Source organism: Pan troglodytes, chromosome 13 (genome assembly GCF_028858775.2).
Source record: "Pan troglodytes isolate AG18354 chromosome 13, NHGRI_mPanTro3-v2.0_pri, whole genome shotgun sequence".
NCBI lineage: Eukaryota > Metazoa > Chordata > Mammalia > Primates > Hominidae > Pan > Pan troglodytes.
The window spans coordinates 81,585,795-81,604,326 of NC_072411.2; the positions used below are offsets into that span (position 1 = coordinate 81,585,795).

Consider the following 18,532-nt stretch of genomic DNA (forward strand, 5'->3'; position numbering starts at 1 on the left):
TATACCTCCATTGTCTTTTCTATAATTAAGAAAAATAAGAGTAGCTATATCATAGGATGGGTGGGAAAACTAATTGAGGTTTTTCTATGCAAATTTCCTCAACCTGTGCCTGATACATAGCCAGTATTGTATAAGCTTCAGTTACTGTGGTTACTAACTACTCCTAATCCTTGACACTATGCCATATCCCAGGAGAGCATGAATAATTAAATCTATTAATACTTACCATAAACGGCAGGGTTCATGTGTTATCAAAAAAATGTTAAGTAGGTTCAAGAGAGAAAGAAATTGCATCTGGTTCATAAATGGGGTTCATAAATGTTTCGACAGATGAGATATCTCTTAAGATAAACTTTGAGGAATGGCTTGTGTTTGAGAGGTATATATGGAAGAATGGTGGAGGGGAACGGTATAAACAAAAAGTATAGAGAAAACAGAACATGTTGAAGTTAACTTTTTTTAGGCTTTCAAGGTATTCTTAGGGTTTCTGGATTAAAAGGTAAAACTGAAAATAGAAAAACAGAGTATCTTTGTGACCTTGGACTAAGCGAAGGTCTCTTAAACAGGAAACAAAAGATGTTAATCATAAAAGAAAAAAATTGATGAATATATTCTATTAGTAAGAATGTAGAACTCCTACAGATCAATAAGAAAATGATAACACTAGATAAATGGGCAAAAGAGTTGGATACTTCACAAAAGCATATATTAAAATGGCCAATAAACATACAAAAACGGTGCTTAACTTCATTAGTTGTTAGGAATATGTGAATTACAACTACAATGAGGTATCACTACATATCCACAAGAATGGTTCAGTTTGATGAAGAAAGATGAAGATAATATTAAGTGTTGACAAGGATACAGAGCAACTAGAACTCTATATTAAAGTGTAAATTGTCACAGCTACTTTGAAAAACTACCTGGCAATATCTATTTAAGCTGAATATATAAATACCCTATGACCCAGAAATTTCACTTCTAGGTATATACCTAACAAAAATGATTTGTGCTAGAATGCTTATGGCAATATTCTTCATAATAGCCCCAAACTGGAAACTAGCCAGTTAATCTATCAACAATAGAAAGAATAATTTTTGTATGTTTGCATGATGAAACATTCATGCAATGACATACAGCAATGAGAACAAATGGCACATTCTTACATGCAACAACCAATAGATCTGGCAAGCATAACGTTGAAAAAAAGAACTAAAATAAAGGAGTACATGCTGTATGATACCATTTATATAAAGCATAAAACCAGGCAAAGTAATTTATTCTGTTAGGATAGTGGCTTTCCTTATAGAAAGGACGGGATGAGGTGGAGGGTGAGATGACTAAAACAGGGCATTCAGAGTGTCTTCTAGGATGCCAGAAATGTTCTTTCCTTGATCTGGGGGCCAGCTACACATGTATGCTGTATTTGTGTACATTCATTCAAATGCACACTTATGTGCACTTTTCTGTATGTTATAAATGAGCAGAATTTTTAAAAAATGCAGTCAATGCTATTAATTCTAATAAAATGTTTTGACAAATATAGGCAAAATTTCCCAATAAGAATATCTTCAAATACTGTCAAGTTTGTAGAGTTTTAGGATGACAATGATGCTTTTTGAGTTCTTTTTTTTCCACTGCCAGCTTAATTTTTCTCAAAATGATTTGTGAGCAAATAAAATTTCTCTTTAATGCTGATGCTTCCTTGCTGAATTTAGGAAGTGAATAGGGGAGACTAACACAGACTCTAGTGATGCCAAAGAGAAAAATGTATATCTAGAACTCTGAGTCTATAAAATCTAACAATTGGCAGTTACGTGCCTGAATTTCCCTTAGGGAAGCTCAGGGTTCTCCCTAAAGAGCTCCGACAGCAGCCACCATGGCAGCAGCCTGGCAGAATGTTACATTTAAAAATAAATCCTTTTGAGCACTGCACTGAAGTTGATAAGCAATAATGAAGTGCTGCATCAAAAAACATCAAAGAAGCCGCATCAGGAGGGATTTAAAGCCACAATGTCCTTTGGGTTTTGTAGTAATACACCAGCTTTTACACAAAACGATGAATCTCTCACCGAGATGCAACAGATGGCTTTTCAGATGCTGTGGCAATAGAATATGTACAGCCAAGTGGTGATTCATTTATACCTGAATATCTTGCCCACTTGGATTTCTTACATTTAAGTGTTGTTAAAAAAATGGATAAGATTTATTTGCTATACTGTACAAACTATAGTTTGGTCAAACATGTGACATACTTCACTGGCTGCAATCCTTTTTCAAAGCAGCGTTGAAAAGTATGAGAATTTAAGAATTTAAATAAATTTATGGGGTTAAAACTGAATTTAGAATATTTTTCCTTTATCGTAGTTTCTCAGCTTATAACCCAATAGTATTAAGCATGATCATGCAAAAAAAGGAAATTGAAAGAAGAAAAAACGGTATTCTAACAAATGCTTTCTCAAGTTTTCTGCAATAATTTTTAAACACCTGACTTATCAAAAGGGAATGTCATGTGCTTAGTTTCTAAATTACTAAGTCTTTGGAGAAGCCAAAATTATCTCCAGACAGGGCTTTACTAAAATTGTCTGAGGTCGAGAACGGATTGGGAGGTCACAGCGCCTGATGAAATTTACTGGCAAAAAGACCTGGGGTGATGGTCCTGAGCTACATTTGCCTGGTGACTCTCCTCAATGGCATTAAGACCCTTTCTTGAAGTCTGAAGCCTCTTTCTATTACAAACAGAGGAACCATGTGTTGTCTCTGATGCTGATGCTTCCTTGCTGAATTTAGGAGGTGAATAGGGGAGACTAACACAGACTCTAGTGATGCCAAAAAGAAAAATGTATATCTAGAACTCTGAGTCTATAAAATCTAATAATTGGCAGTTATGATGGCAGTCTATAGCATGCTAAAGACCTAATGGCAGTGCAGAACTATCATTTATTTTGGAAACCTCCCTAAAAAATACAACTTTTCCCAGGAAAAGTGTAACAATGTTACTCAAGTCACTGAATAGTTCTAAAAGAATTATATTTAATAAAATTTTAGAGGTAAGCATAATTTAGGAATCTACCCTTCATTTTGTATAACAAAAATGGGATTTGGAGAGCTTAATCTACCATGGTACCTGACTGATGTTAGAACCAAACCTAGAGCTCACTGCCCATGAACACTGTTTTGAATATTTAAGTCTGTACAATCAAAGATGTACAAGAATCATATATTGTCATCATTACCTTCTTTAAAAATTCAAGATTAGCATTTGGTGTGTTTTCTTTTTCAATTTTGACTGAAATTTTAAAGAGAGTATTTAATTAAATGAGATTTTAATTTTACTGTTTTATCAACATGATTAATGGGAGAAATTCAATGAAAGAAAAGCCAGTGTGGCCAAAAGCCAACATTTCTTTCCAATTTATAAAGTAGCACAAGATTGATTATAACAGTTCATTTTATTTTATTATATTATAAAACATATATGTATATAACATATTTACTTATATATGTATGTTATATACATGTATATAACATATATACGTTATATATGTATGTTATATACATGTATATGACATATATACATGTTCTATATGTATATATGTCATATACATGTATATAACATATATACATATATGTTTTAGATTCATAGGGTACATGTATAGGTTTATATAATGGGTATATTGTATGATGCTGAGGTTTGGGCTGCTAATGATCCTGTTGCCCAAGTAATGAACATAGTACCTGATAGGCTTTCAACCCTTGTCCCCCTCACTCCCTCCCTGCTTTTGGAATCTCCAGTATAATGCCTCATTTTAATACTTGTTTTAATATTCCCAATGGGGAAAAAAAGAGATGAACAAAGCTCATTACAACTATGCTTTAACCATATTGTTTTGATCAATATAACTAATTTAAATAGCCTCATGGTAGGAGGCACACTCACATTTGTGTTGTTGGTTTTTATACCGAAGTACTATCAGAATCACAACAACAAAAATGCTATCTGAGAAGACACATTTTTTCAAGTAATGGCAACTGACCTTCTATTTGAGATCAAAGCAGCAGGCCTATTTAGACCTCTGGCTCTGTCTTTAGGCCTCTCCTCTGCAGTTCACACTAAGAGCCAGGCTAAAGGGATCTGGATACAGCAACTCTGAGGTCAGTGCACCCAGCTGCTGCTATAAATTCTAGCTCTAGGGCACAAAATGTTTTTTCTCCTAGTTTCAGAGAATTTCAGTTCCTGCTTTCAATGTCTAGGCTGTGGTATTTAAGAAACAAAAGGAGGGAAAAGAAAAGAATAATGGTTTATACAAATTATCCTTTTTAAAAGGATATTTTCCCCATCCCAAGCCTGTTCAATTTGAGAAAACAGAGTTAATATTTGCTCTGCTAGTGCTTTCTACTCCCACTTTGGCAGAGAAAAGGTTTCTTTAGCTTAAATATTAACCAAACACTTCATAGCTATTCAAAAGTAGGTGCCCATGTTAAAAATAACAATAAAAAGTAATAAAATCCCAGAAAGCACAACTTGGGAATAAATAGAAACAGTAAAATCTGCTCTAAACCCTTTTTGCATATGTATCCCAAGGCCACCAGAATTACAATGCACTAAAGAGTGTTCTTAGAAAATTCTAGTAAAGTATGATAGTCATGGTGGCCATCATAGAAAAGGCCACTCTTGGTCCTCAATCAGCAAATAAGCCATTCTCACCCAGGAGCGGCAGAGATGGCTTCCACCTGGCAGCCAAGGTTGCTGTGCAAACAGCATGAAAGCCCCTGTTCCATCCCTATGGAAACCTGGTATGGGGTGCCTGATCTGGCCATGCCAAGGCCAGAGTGAGCAGAGACTGTGAGTATGGGGTAAAATTGGAGCTACAATGGGAAAAAATGGTGAGGGATGATCTGGAGAAGGAAGAAAGAGCAGTGAGTTTGGCTTAGTTTTGCAAAGTGGATTAGAATTAGTACGAATTTCTTGTTAGAAATTTCCTAATATCTTACTCCCAAAATGATTTTCTTCCCTTTCGCCTCTTCATTGTATGACAGAAATCTGTATAAAATGAAGTAGAGTAGAGCAAAAACTGCATGAGCAGGAACAACCTAGTGAAGCAGGGCATCTAAGTTCTTCCAACACTCCTGTGGGTGACTGGAAGACAATGTGAGCTCACCCTTTTCCTGAGAAACATGGAGTGTTCTGTGACCCTAGGAATGCTGGTACTCTAAAGGTCTCTAGTGGGTATTTAACAGATTGGGCCAATAGTTGGCCTGGCTTCTTGAAACTCTGCCATTGTCCTGACATCCTAGAAACTGATGCTACTTGCTTCAGTCAGGTAGGCAGCTTCTGGGGCACTAGCGATGTGCAAAACATCTCCAATGAACACCCAAGTATTTTCTGCACATGAAGGCCCTCATCATAAATGACTGCCCCAGCCCTGTGCATCATGTTACTCTTGTACTATTATACTGACCTTGTACCAGACTTTCTTACATGAAATTTCTTTTTCTTTATTTTTTAACATAGTCATCAAAATTTTTACTTTACAACTTGACTGTCAGGTTCTTTTTTTTAATATCATATAAAATTTATAGTGTACAATGTGATATTTTGATGCACATATATATATATATATATATATAGTGAAGTGATCACTATAGTAAAGCCATTTGACATATCCATTATCTCACATGGTTACTTGTGTGTGTGGTAAGAGTACCTAAAATCCACTCTTAGAAATTTTCTAACATACAAAATAATATTAACTACTGTCCTCATGCTGTACCTTAGATCTCTAGATACAGTCATCCTACATAATTACAACTTTCTACCTTTTGACAATATTGGCCTACATCTCCCCATATTCCTCTCTCTCCCACAGTCTGACAGCCACCTTCCTATTCTCTGTTTCTATATATTTGACATTTTAAAAAAGTCTACATATAAGAGAGATCATGCAGTATTTTTTTTTCTGGCTTATTTCATTTAACATAATGTCTTCCAGTCTCATCCATGTTGTTGCAAATGGTAGGATCTTCTTTTTAAAATCTGAATAATATTCTTTATATGGAATTTCATTTTGGCTCCCCAAATAATTCCCTCCTATCCCAGCAATGAACACCAAAAGTCAAGGCCATAATGACTTTTTCATAAGAAGTCCCACTGAAAGTAGAGCATTTCTTCACAGCATTCATTATTTTCCTTTTCAATGATTTGCTTTATAAAGCAACAAAGGAATGGAAATATTTTCTTTTAAAACATTTGTTTTAACTATTGGTCTCTTCTGAACTTCAAACAGACTGTTAAGTTCCCTTTGCTTTAAAAGACACCAAAGGAAAGTAAACAATTCACAAAAATGGACCTAGTGCTCAATGTATTTAACTTGAGAAAGCATGTTTCCAGCTAAAAGAAATGCAAAAAGAATCCAAAGTTCCAAAACTGCACAATCTCTACAACTTTCCAAACTTTGATTGACTTGTATCTCTGTCTCCTTTTCTGTAACACCTCTTTCTCTAACTCTCTCTAATCACTGTTTCCATAGTCTCCCTCTTTCCCACCTGTCTTTTCTGCCTCTCTCATCTCTCCTGTTTCTCTCCTGTATGTAGCATCTCTGTCTCTGTCTCTCTCTGTTTCTGTACATTTGTGTACCTGTCTGTGTGCCTCTTTCATCTCTTTGTCTTTGGCTCCCACCATAATACTTCCAGGGAACTAGAAAGCACTCATAAAATTTGTCATTTGCCTTATTTTGCAACTACATTGTATTAGTTTTGTTTTTAATATTTGCTTCTATAAATCAAAAGATTAATAGCAAGATTACTGTAGCATCAGGACAAGTTTGTCCCTGTGACAAGATTTAACAAATTAGACCATATCTCTAGTTCTGTCTCCAGTAGTCATGTCAATTGCAACAACTGAGGATTGTTTTTATTACGTGCTCCCACGATGGTATCTGCCATACATGTGAAGGACAGGGACAAGTTAGAAACCTGAGTGCACCATAGAATTTTACAGTATATTTTTATGGAAATTCATCATTGTGTCCTGGGTTATACAAATACTATACCATTTCACTGGGCAGCACAAGGTGCTTTTACATATATTAAGTAGCTTTTTACATATATTTTACACACACCACAATAAGTAGTTTTCTAAACTTTACATGGCTTATGATCATCCCCTGTTTTTCTGATGAAGAAAATGATGCTTGGGATAAATAATTCTATGAAAAGCAAACATAGAAAACAAAGCCCATGATGAATACAGCACTACACACAATTTTCCCTAAATCAGGTATGTAACAACTAAACTGAGCAATATTGTCTGCCAAGAGGTCACACATCAGTGTCTCAAGGACCTTGGAAAAATTAATCCATTTCTGGCTTTAACCTATTCATTTTTTGCAAGTCCACTGAACCCTCAGTGTTTACACCTCTAACCCATGAATAAGATAGAATAAAAGAAGTCAATGCTCTTTCAACATTTTTCAAGCCACCTGAAATCCCACTGGAGACTATGAGATAAAAATATCTTCCTGGTGCCAAGAGTTCTTAAGTCCTTTTCTGATAATATATTTATCCATGTTTTACAAATGGCAAAATTGAAAAAAAAAAAGGTGGGGAGTAAGGTGGGGGAAATAAAAGGTGGGGAGTAAGGTGAGGGAAATAAAAGGTGGGGGAAAATAAAGTGATAACATTAAAACAGAAATGAGAATTTCACAAGTACCTATTGTATACATACAAATTATACCTACTCTTATAACAGACAATACTCCCTCTTGAGGAGCTAAACGTACCTGGTTTCCAGAGAGATTTCTATGCCCAAGGGTCTAAACAAACATGAAACCATTGAGCTTTGACGTGAACTAGATGGAACATTAAAACTTGAAATGGTGCCTATCATAAAAATCATGTGACAAGAGTGCAAATCTCTCACGTCACTCAATTTGATTACAGGCTACCAGCCACTATTCTGTCAATCTGAATGTGGATTCTTGGACATTTATAATCAACAGCTTAAATATACTTTCTGAAAAGAAGATAAAAAGGAGAGAGAGTTCTAACATAGTTGAATTGAACATGAATCTCATTTTTACCTAGTAGTTATTCCGACACAAACTCTGAAAGAAAGGGGAACGGTAGCTTATAAAGATTAAAGAAATGTGGGAAATCAGTTACCTCGTCATTATAGTTAGTAAAGTGGCTCAGTAGTACAAATGAAATACAAACAGGCTAGGAAAATCAAGATACCATTAGACAAAGGAGTTGCAAAATTAGCAAATTCTATTTGTCTTAATTCTGATACTTTTCTCTTTTTCTGCAATTCATTTGACCTGTTTTATATTTTTGTCACATATTTCATAAGAAAGTTCCTTAAGATGTAAATGTGGGTCAGTTAGCAGTGCTTACCTTTGTTTTTAAGGTTACAGTCCACGTTCACGTCTGCATTTGAGCACTGTACGAGATGTTACATTTAAAAGTAAATAATTCCATCATCTCAACCTGGTGCTCCCGTGAAATGTGGTGCTAGGAAACAGCCGGCAGGCAGTGCTTCTGAACAAATCATACGTCCTGTAATTGCCGCTTAGCTCTAATTACTATTGAGGATCGTGTTTGCAACTTGATTCCAGGGAGAGGGCAGAAAACCTTCTGATGACACAGAACCAAATATATCCTAAAAGACTGACAAGTGGCTTTCTTTCACGTAATTTTTCTGAGTATCCCCCAGCTACTCAAAAACTACCACTCTGTCATAGTAAAACGGAAATAAAGCAAACTGACACCCACATCTCCCTCCTAACAAAACAATTCAATTCTCTCAAAATATCTACTTATCACAAGAGTTTGGAATTTTCAGTATCACTTATATGTCAAGGGATTATTCCCCCTCAGGTGGGCAACTAAATCTTTTAAAATTGCTTTTTATTTCAAAGAGAAATGTGTTCTCACAACGAACTTTATTTATATTCTGTTAGACTAGAATAATTTATTTGCATTCTATTAGGCCTGAAGAATTTGTTTCCTTTCCCATGGATTTTTAGGTTTTAAATAAAGATTCATATAGTTCAAAAAGACTAGAGCAGATGTCAATTTGATGTTGATAAAATTAATAGGGATGTGTATGCATCTCAACTCAAAAACCTAATTTCAGTTATATAGGGTATTATGGTAAAATTGAAGTTATACAGGCTTGGAACTAAAATGATTTATTATTTGCTCTCATATCTAATTAATTTAACTTTGCATCTAGTGGCATCTGACCATGTTGTCAGAATAAAGCATCTGATATATCCATGTTACACAGTGTGGCTATGACTGAATGGTTGTTTTGCTTATGCTAAGCTGATTGTCATTGATACTGATGAGTTAGCTTAGTGGGCATTTGAACGAATAAAAGAAACTTGAAATGACTGATGCTTGCAAATGTCAGGAAGAATTTTGCACCTTTGGTTGGGCAACTTAGCACATTTACTAACCACAGGCAACACTTTAGTGACGTACAGAAAAAATTATATTTATCCAAGTTCTGAGATTTAGTATATCTGCTTATGTCAGATTTGCACAGTAACTATCAGGGACAGGTAAACCTAAGTGAATAATTAGATGCAGCAAAGAAAATGGTAATTATAAAACCAGCTCTTAGAAATGGTACATTTTTTCCAGTCTCAATCATCTAAGTTATGAATAATAACAAAATAATATTCTAAATGAAACATAGTATGCTAGCTCTATACTTATTTCCCCCCAAATAACAACTGGGCATTCCTTATGATTACAGTATAATTATAGTCATGGCTGTGGTTTTCACTTAAAAAAAAGTCTTCATCTATGATAGCTCTCCCCTAAGAAACCTCTGCTCTGTAGAGATTATGTTGATGGCCTCTTCAAAATATTTTTCTTTCATGAAGAAGTGTTTCATTCTTTCTTACCTGCTGTTGAATCATGACTGATTCTTGGAGTATTTTTTCTAGAACATTTCCAGGTCTGGAATACTAGTGCATCCTTGAACTCCCAAGCTCTTTATTTGTATGTCTCACATATTTTTAGTTTAGTTCAGTAGTATACAAAGTGTGGTCCTCAGACCAGCAGCATCAGCATCACCTGAGAACTTGTTAGAAAAGCAAATTCTGAGGCCTCACTCCAGATCTACAGAATCATAAACACTGGGGATGGGGCCCAGTAATCTGTGTTTTAGCCAGCCCCCTACATGACCTGAAACATGCTGATGTTTGAGAACCACTGGTCCATAGTGCAGGTATGTACCAAGACCAGTGGGAGAATGGGATAAGGAACACTTAAGCCTCTACGGGGAAAACTACAGGAGAGACAGAGGCTCCACAGAGAGGTGACATTTAAATGGTTATCTAAAAAATGAGAAGAGCTTGGATGGATCCAAAGGAGGCACCAGGCATCTCTTACCTAGCTAAGTCATCACCTTGAGTTAGTTAATACAGCCCGCCCTCTCTATAAGACCTTACCCTATCAATCACCGTCTTTCTTCAGTCAGTCCATTCTTAAGGAAACAAAACTTGCTTCATTCTTGTTAGCCTCTTAGTCTACCAACTATTTGCTCTTACCTTTTAACTTCTTTTAGAGTAGTCTACCCTTCCTTTATTTTTTACTATCCCCTCACTTCATAAACACTGTAATCTGGCTTATGATTTCTCCAGCAAAATAAAACTAGGGTTCTGAAGGCCTCTATCAGTCCTCCTTGACCTCTCTACCATTGGTAGAATATAATCCCATTTCTAAATCACCTCTTTTCCAAGCTCAACTTTTGTATTTCTAACCTTAACTTTTGCATTTTCCCTCCCACCTGTATCCCATTGGCACCTCAAGTTCAACTTGTACAAAATTAAACTACTTATCCCAGCCTCCCTGCCCCTATCCCCTCACCTCACTCTCTAAAGGATATTTCTTCTCTGCTGGTCTTTACTTCCTTACATGCAGACTCTAAAACTTGAAGCTGTATTTGTCTTCTCCCTCTTCCTTGTCCCTGAATCCAGTTAGTAAGCTTTATGACATCTGTCACCTCCTTTCCTTTTTCATACCCATTGCCATTACCTTCATTTAGGTCCTCATTAGCTGTTCACAAGCAGAATTCCTTAATCATTGTATTCACCTTGTAGTCAATTGAATTCTTAAGAAGAACAGCTCAAATCAATCATAATCCTACTCAAACATCTCCTGTGGCTTCCCTCAGTGAGTTACAGGCTCTGTAATACCACACACCTGTCTAAATCTCTACTCGGCTACTTACCAGCTGGGAAACATGACATACATTAATTGACTTAGCCCCAATTTTCTCAGCTCACAAGTAGGAATAAAACAGTAATCATATCTCATGAGGAGCGCTGAAGGAAATAATGCATGTAAATTCTTACCATGGTGGCTAGAACACTGAAGGATTTAGTGAATGGTGAGCATTATTATTACCATCACCACAGAATCCAATTCAAATGCTGCAGTTCAGCATCCAACAACCATCCTCAAACTTAAATGAAAACTGTTTTCTCACACTTTATAAGATTTATTAAACCAAATTCTCTCTGAAGGACAGGACCCACATCTCATTTGTCTTTTTGTCTCTGGCCCCTTAGGCAGTGCCTTACACTTGGTAGTTGCTCCAGAAATGTTCACTGCACGATGCACTAGCTGGTTCTTGGACATACACACTTTATGAGTTCTATCACTTTTTTCATGCCGTCATGCCTCCCAGGATGCTCGTCCCTTTTTGTCTCCTTTTAAATTCTCTCCATTTTCAAGTGACATTTTAAATGCCATCTCTTCCACGAAGCCTTCCCTCTTTTTTCAGAAGAAAGCATTTTGATTTCCTCCGAAGCTGCAATGCATTTTATTTACATCTCCATTACAGTACTTAAGACTGTTGATAACCTGCAATGCATTTTATTTACATCTTCATTACAGTACTTAAGACTGTTGATTGTGTGTTACTTGTACATGTGTCTTCTTCCCCAAAGAGCTCTAAGCTCTTCTGGCTTAGAGACCAGACTTAATTTACTGCTGTTTGTCTAGGGCCCTGCCCAGAGAAGGCACTTAATGAATGTGTTGAGTGAATGTAGGCGTAAGGGAATAGCATCTGTGTTTTTAATGTAAGAACTGTGCTGCTGCATACTACCTGATTAAAGGTTTTATTGCTCATTGATAATTATGATCATCTTCAAAGAGTACATGGATTATGAGAATTACAGAAACAAGTTTAAGACCTCTTATAAATGAAGTATGTTCCTAATTTTGGCTTTAAGTCAGTACTCTAGAATCCAGAAGCATTTTTCATGGAAATAATAATTCCTGGGATAGTCCTCAAAAGCTTAATTAACCTGCAGGACAGCTGTGTAAGATACAGCATTGCATTAGCAACAGCACCTCAATGCCAACCCTACTATAAGGTGTCTTGAAAAGGAGTCAATAGCCTATGAGTGTTTATGAGGATACTCAGTCTTCCTTGCAAAACATAAAGCCATGACTTTTGTTTTCTTTTTTATATTTTAAGACAAACTCAGAAAGCCATAACCTGAAGCCAACTTAGTTGTGTATTCGAATGGTTACTTTTCATTGCCAGGATGAACGTGACCTGGTTAAAGAATTAATTTATAACTGTTGATTATAAATTGTAAATGTAGAAAATGGAAGTCCTCTATAAAGTCCACATATTTGAATTTTTAGAACTCAGAAATAATTTTCTTTTCAATTTACAATTCTAAATTATAGTTTTCATGTCTTCACTTTGAATTAATTTTAAATGGACTATGGCTTCTGATTCTTCAGCTTCAGTTCCTTCATCCGAATCCCCCTGACAAATGCATAATGACTTGTTGACAAATTTTTAATTACATTCACTGGGGAGGGGAACTGTTATTTTAGAGTAACTCTTGAGTGACTATATAATCTTTTTCTTTTCTTTTCTTTTTTTTTTTTTTTTGAGATGGGGTCTCACTCTGTCACCCAGGCTGGAGTGCAGTGGTGCGATCTCGGCTCACTGCAACCTCCGCCTCCTGGGTTTAAGTGATTCTCCCTGCTTCTGCCTCCCGAGTAGCTGAGATTACAGGCGCCAGCCACCACACCTGGCTAATTTTGTATTTTTCGTTGAGACAGGGTTTCGCCATGTTGGCCAGGCTGGTCTCGAACTCCTGACCTCAAGTGATCCACCTGCCTTGGCCTCCCAAATTGCTGGGATTACAGGCATTGAGCCACCGTGCCAGGCCCATAATCTTTTTTAATGAAAAAATTATGGCCCTTCTAGTCATCTGAATTGCAATTTTGGATTTTCACAAGTTTACTTATTTAAAGCAGCAGGCAAACCTAGAAACAAGCTATCTGTGGGGGGAAAAACAAACAAACATATTTTCACTGTTACTTTTGCTTCCACCATCACTGAGCAAGACATTATGGTAAATTGAAAAGTGGGGTCACTGGTCCTAAAGGTGCTTTTCTATTTAGAGAACAAAAATAATATATCCAAAACAATTAGAGACTAATACAAAGACACATAAAATTTAATGTAAATTAGTGGCACAGATATAGAAGTGGTACAGGACAGATCATAACATCCACAGGGCAGGAAGCTTTGTTTCATTCACTAATGTATTCTAAGCACCAGGAACAATGCCTTGCACATATTGTCAGCTCAAAGCCACTGCAATCAAAGGAGAGACAAAAGTGGGCTAGAAGAGCTGGAGAAAGTTTCACTGTGAAGGCAGGACTTGAGCAAGACCTTAAAATTTGTGATTCTTTGATTCCTCCTTAGCTTCCACCTACATCCAGACTATTGGCAAGTCCTGTTGTCTCCACCTCCAACATAGGCTGCAAATCTTCCTGCTTCCATCCATGTCATTGTCGCATACTAGTCCGAGACACCAACATTTGTCTGGACTACAGCTAATGGCTCTTAAGGGATCTTTCCGGGACCACTTACGGTCTCCGACATTTGGTTCTCACACAGCAGCCAAGCAAACTGTTTAAAAATACAAATCTGATCATGTCACTCCAGTGGAACAGCTTCCCACAGCACCTGGAATAAAATCAAACTCCTTGCTATGGCCTGCAGTCACCACATGTTCAATTAAGCCCCTGCCTGCTCCAAAACCTCACCGAGTACTGCCTCTCTTCCCCCAAGATCTAAGCGTCCTTCCTCTCTCTTTCCCAAACACATCACATTCACTCTGTCTCGGGCTTTTGCCTCTGCTGTTCCCTCAGCATGAAACTCCCTGCTCCCATTTCAGTTGTGCCTCAGCTCAGTTATCATCTCAGTGAGCCCCTCCCTCTATCACACTGCTCGGTTTATTTACTTCATGGCACTTACTTGTCTCTAAAATGATCATGTTTTACTTGTTTACTTGTTCATTATCTCCTGTTACTAAAATATAATCTCCACAGGGATAAAAACTATATTCCCAGTTTCTAGAGCAGGGCCAGGCCTATGGTAGGTACTCAATACATATTTTGAATGAATGAATGACCATACTTTTCCAGCATTTTCAAATGTGAAAATACAATTTTAGCATCAAGTGGTTTCAAGGACTTCTCACATAGTATTAGTGTTATTTTTTCCCTCAGTATTCACTGATCATATTCAAAGCTGTTATGAAGTTAGCAACATTTAAAGTATGGTGGTATTTCATTATCACAGCAGGGGTGACATACATTTGGCAAAAATATGTTGGGTGTGTGTGAGAAATGGTATTTATTCAATCTGTCAAACTGAAATTTATCAAACTTAGTACACATTTCCATTTACAGGTATGTGAGGATCCTCAGCCCACAGATGTCAGTGAAGCCATTAATTGATACTCAGATTTGATATAAGAGGACAGAAGGAATGGCAGAGGTCTTAGTTAGAGCTTTCTTAAGACCAATATGAGAATAAACTCTATTTAAACACTTATCCTAAACTGAGGAAAAACTAACTTATTTTTTAAACCATCTAACACCTAGAGTTTATTAGTCATCTTTACTCATTTGTATAACAATGTCTAACACTTACATAACATTTATTATGCACCAACACTGTTCTATACACTTATTTATATTAATTCACCCAATTTTCAAATTAACACAGTAAAGGAAGAACTTGCTATTACCTGCATTCTCCAGATGAGGAAACAGGGCACAGAAAGACAAAATATCTTCCCCAAGATCCTGAAGCAGGCAAGCGTCAGAGCTGGGGTTCAAACACATGTAGTTTGGCTCTAGAGTCCATACTTTTACCACTATGTTATGCTGCCTTGCTGATATAAGGAGGTATCATATTTACACTAATAAAATATCTTTTGCACCATCCATAGCATACAAGAAAAATTGCTTATCAGATGTCAGTTACTCCTAAATATGCATATTTTACTTTTAAACATTAAGTAGTATCTTCCTGATTACCGCCAAATAAAGCTCTGAAATACTTCACAGCAAGTAACTTTATGAAGCAGTTCTATATCATGTGGGAAATCATGAGGAAAATCTAAATAAAATACCAAATCTCACGGTGCCTTTAATATCACTGTGAAAACAGCATAATTTTCTAGGACATGTTGTGAAGGCTGAGGTGATAAGATAGCATATCTTAAAATGACTTGAAACCAAAAATGTATTTGTGAGCATATTCCCAAATCACCACAAATGTTTTGTTTTGACAGGTTAGAACATGAGGACACAGAACTCACCTTACTATATAAGGTCTTTAAGTGTGCAAAGCACAGTGCTTTCTGCACAGTATTGGGTCAAGCTGTTTATAAAGAAAGGTCAATATTGGCTTATAGCACCAAGGCTATAGATACAGTCCAAGAAAGAATTCCAATAAGACTTAGGTTGTTCTGCCATTCATATAAGGCCCTTCATTTATTTCCTCATTTAGTCCCTCCTTTTTGAAGGGAGTATCTGTCTTATGAAATGTGAATGAGTCAAGGAGGAGTTGAGTATCCTGAACATAGTTATGCAACATGACCCCTATGTAATAAATCTTCCTAGAAGCAGTTCTTTTCCAAATGGGGCCTGTCTTCACTATTCTCATGTGATACTTGGCAAATGAGGTATTCTGAGTCTGACTGGACACTTCTCTGCTCCTCAGCTGACAACTCTTTAACACAGATATCAGCCAGAAAACTTTACTGGGGCACGTAGGGGATCAGAACTTTTGAATCATATCCAGCCAAGAGAGTCCATCATCTCTCAGCTCTCTGCTGCCCTGCCCCATCCCAACACCAACGTACCACTCCTGCAAGTCCTCCCAGCTCTGATGGCACAGAACACGGGAGGGGGAAAGGATGGGCTCTCAACATGAAGCTGGTTCCTTTGTGAGTTCACTAAGGCAGAAAAATCTGTACATTTCTGTGATCTATTCTTTAATAAAAATCTGGGGGCTTGGGAACAAATGTGAAGGAACTTAGGGCCTTTTATCATAGTGTATGTAGCCTTAGAGCCAGACCCCAGTTCAAATTTTGCTTTTACCATTTAATAGTGAAAAGACTTTGGAGAAGTGCTTATTCTCTGAGCCTCAATTTTCTCATCAGAAATAATATCTGTCTTTTTTAGATTTGGAAGGGGAAGGACACTTATACAATGCTTAACACAGTGTCTGGCACAGTTCGCATTCAATAAATGTTGGTTCTCTCTGTTTCTCTGATTCTGAAGAGAGCCAGTTGTTTGGAGGCTGGCATTTAGAAATGCCTATAATATCCTCAACATATTCCATTTTTATTGGTTTTCTCTTTATTTTGGCTTTATGCCAGGGCTTCTTAAATTAGGATCCATGGACCACCCCCTCTCCAGGAATTGTATGCAAATATTTGCAACCATGTTCATTTCTCAGAGAGAGGAATCAGAGTTAATCAATTCACAAGGGATTCTGTGATTCAAACGGATTAAAAATGTCTGCATATGTTTCTGAAAAGTTGCAGGCAAACCGAATATCTTTTTTTAAATCAAATTTTATTTTTAATGTACTAGAAGAGCCTGTGAGTAAAAGGGACTCTACAATGAATCTTCCTATAAAGCAAATACTTGTTTCATAAACTGCATATTTAATCCAGGTTTTTTCAGTTTTTGCATACTACATTTGATTAAAGTAGAATATATAGTGATATTACATGCATAGTAGCTAACTTTCATTAACAATTTAAACACTGCTTGTGGGGTCAAGTTCAAGTTCAGTGTACACTGAAAGAATTCCAGAAAGTCCTTGCTCTTAACTGGACAAAGTCTTCGTTATCCTCTGCTCCAAACATCTTTTTATGGAGGAAGAAACTGAGGTTCTGAGAGGTTATGTGACTTGCCCAAGGTCACTACAATAGTTATGGACAATGAGGAATAACAGCTGTAAAAATAATGACAGTGATTATGATGATGATGACAGCACTGTGATCTATTGAGCATTTACTTAAGCTAAGTCTTTTAAAGAGTCTAACCTCACGTACTTTCACTACAAGCCTGAAGGAAGATTACCTCTATTCAGCAGATGAGGCATTCTGCCCAGGGCTCCATAGCCAGCAAAGGGACAACTTAGAACAAAATCCAGCTCACAACTCATATCCCTGTTTTGGCTTTCCACATTGTACTCTTAATCAGTACTTGAAACTGCTTCCCAGAACACAAAAGAACAGAGAGTCATGTGGTCTTGAAATACAAACAATTAAAAGGTTAGTTAGGAAAGATTCAGTTACAACCTTTAAGTTCTATTCATATTTTCAGATGGCATTTCTCAAATACAATATTAGACAGTTCTTGCTAATGCTACATTTTCACAAATATACACTAGGAGTACAATCTCTAGAACAAATCCAGATCATCTCCTGCTTGTAGTAGGGCTCTTAGACACAACCCTCCTCTGGCCATATTCCTACCCAGTTCGTAGGCCAAAGGGATCGGCCCACATTGTCTATGCCTTCCCTACCCCTCCTTCTAGACCACATCCTGCGTTCCTGGGATTCTGTAAGTCGATGCCCTAATGGCCCTCGGACTACTTCCAAGTCCTGTGTAGGTCTCTTTTCCAGATCCCTTCCTGTGAGGTGAAAAACGCCTGTGTGGGCCTGGAAGTAGCCTCAGGGTGGCTATTTTCAGGAAATGTAGTTGGAGGTTGGCAGTGAGGACTAGGGTGTCTACCTTCTTGTTGAACAGGACAGGAGGTGGGCCAGGAGCCACTCTGTGCTTCCATGTTCTGGCAGAGAACTTTGAGGTGTCTACGAATTCTAAAATAATACCTGGCCTTCTCAGATATTTATGAATAAAAAAATCCATGTATTCAAAATCCAACTGATTTTCAATGATGGCTAAAAGCCACATAGTGTACTAGGTGTTAAGTATATAATGATGGACCAGAAACCTTCAGTCCCTGCCTTCATGGAGCTAACTGCCTCGTGAAGGGTTTACCTGAACACACAGACATTTAAGATACAGAGTGATAGTGTGGCAATAGGAAAAACACTGATATGGCGAAGGCTGGGTGGGAAAAGAGAGGCTGATAGAGCTAAGAAGTTCAAGTAGAAGGCATCATAGTAACCTATGTGAGAGACAATTTGAGTATGAACTGAGGGTTAGG

The 18,532-nt window shown here is 37.1% G+C and overlaps 1 protein-coding gene across 17 annotated transcripts in view; it reads right to left on the minus strand.

Annotated features, from left to right (window-relative positions):
• The window catches only part of ZNF385B (zinc finger protein 385B), a 420,705-nt gene that overhangs the window by 109,724 nt on the left and 292,449 nt on the right, over positions 1-18,532 (minus strand). Inside the window, exon 1 of one of the 17 annotated variants that reach the window (XM_009443826.5) lies at positions 8,395-8,640. The exons of 14 other annotated variants lie outside the window; for them this stretch is intronic. The gene's annotated coding sequence lies outside the window, so the exon portion shown is untranslated. Of the gene's footprint in view, positions 1-7,781; positions 7,922-8,394; positions 8,641-18,532 lie in introns of those variants that run through there. 2 more of the 17 variants (XM_063790610.1, XM_009443827.5) reach the window with 2 other exon arrangements.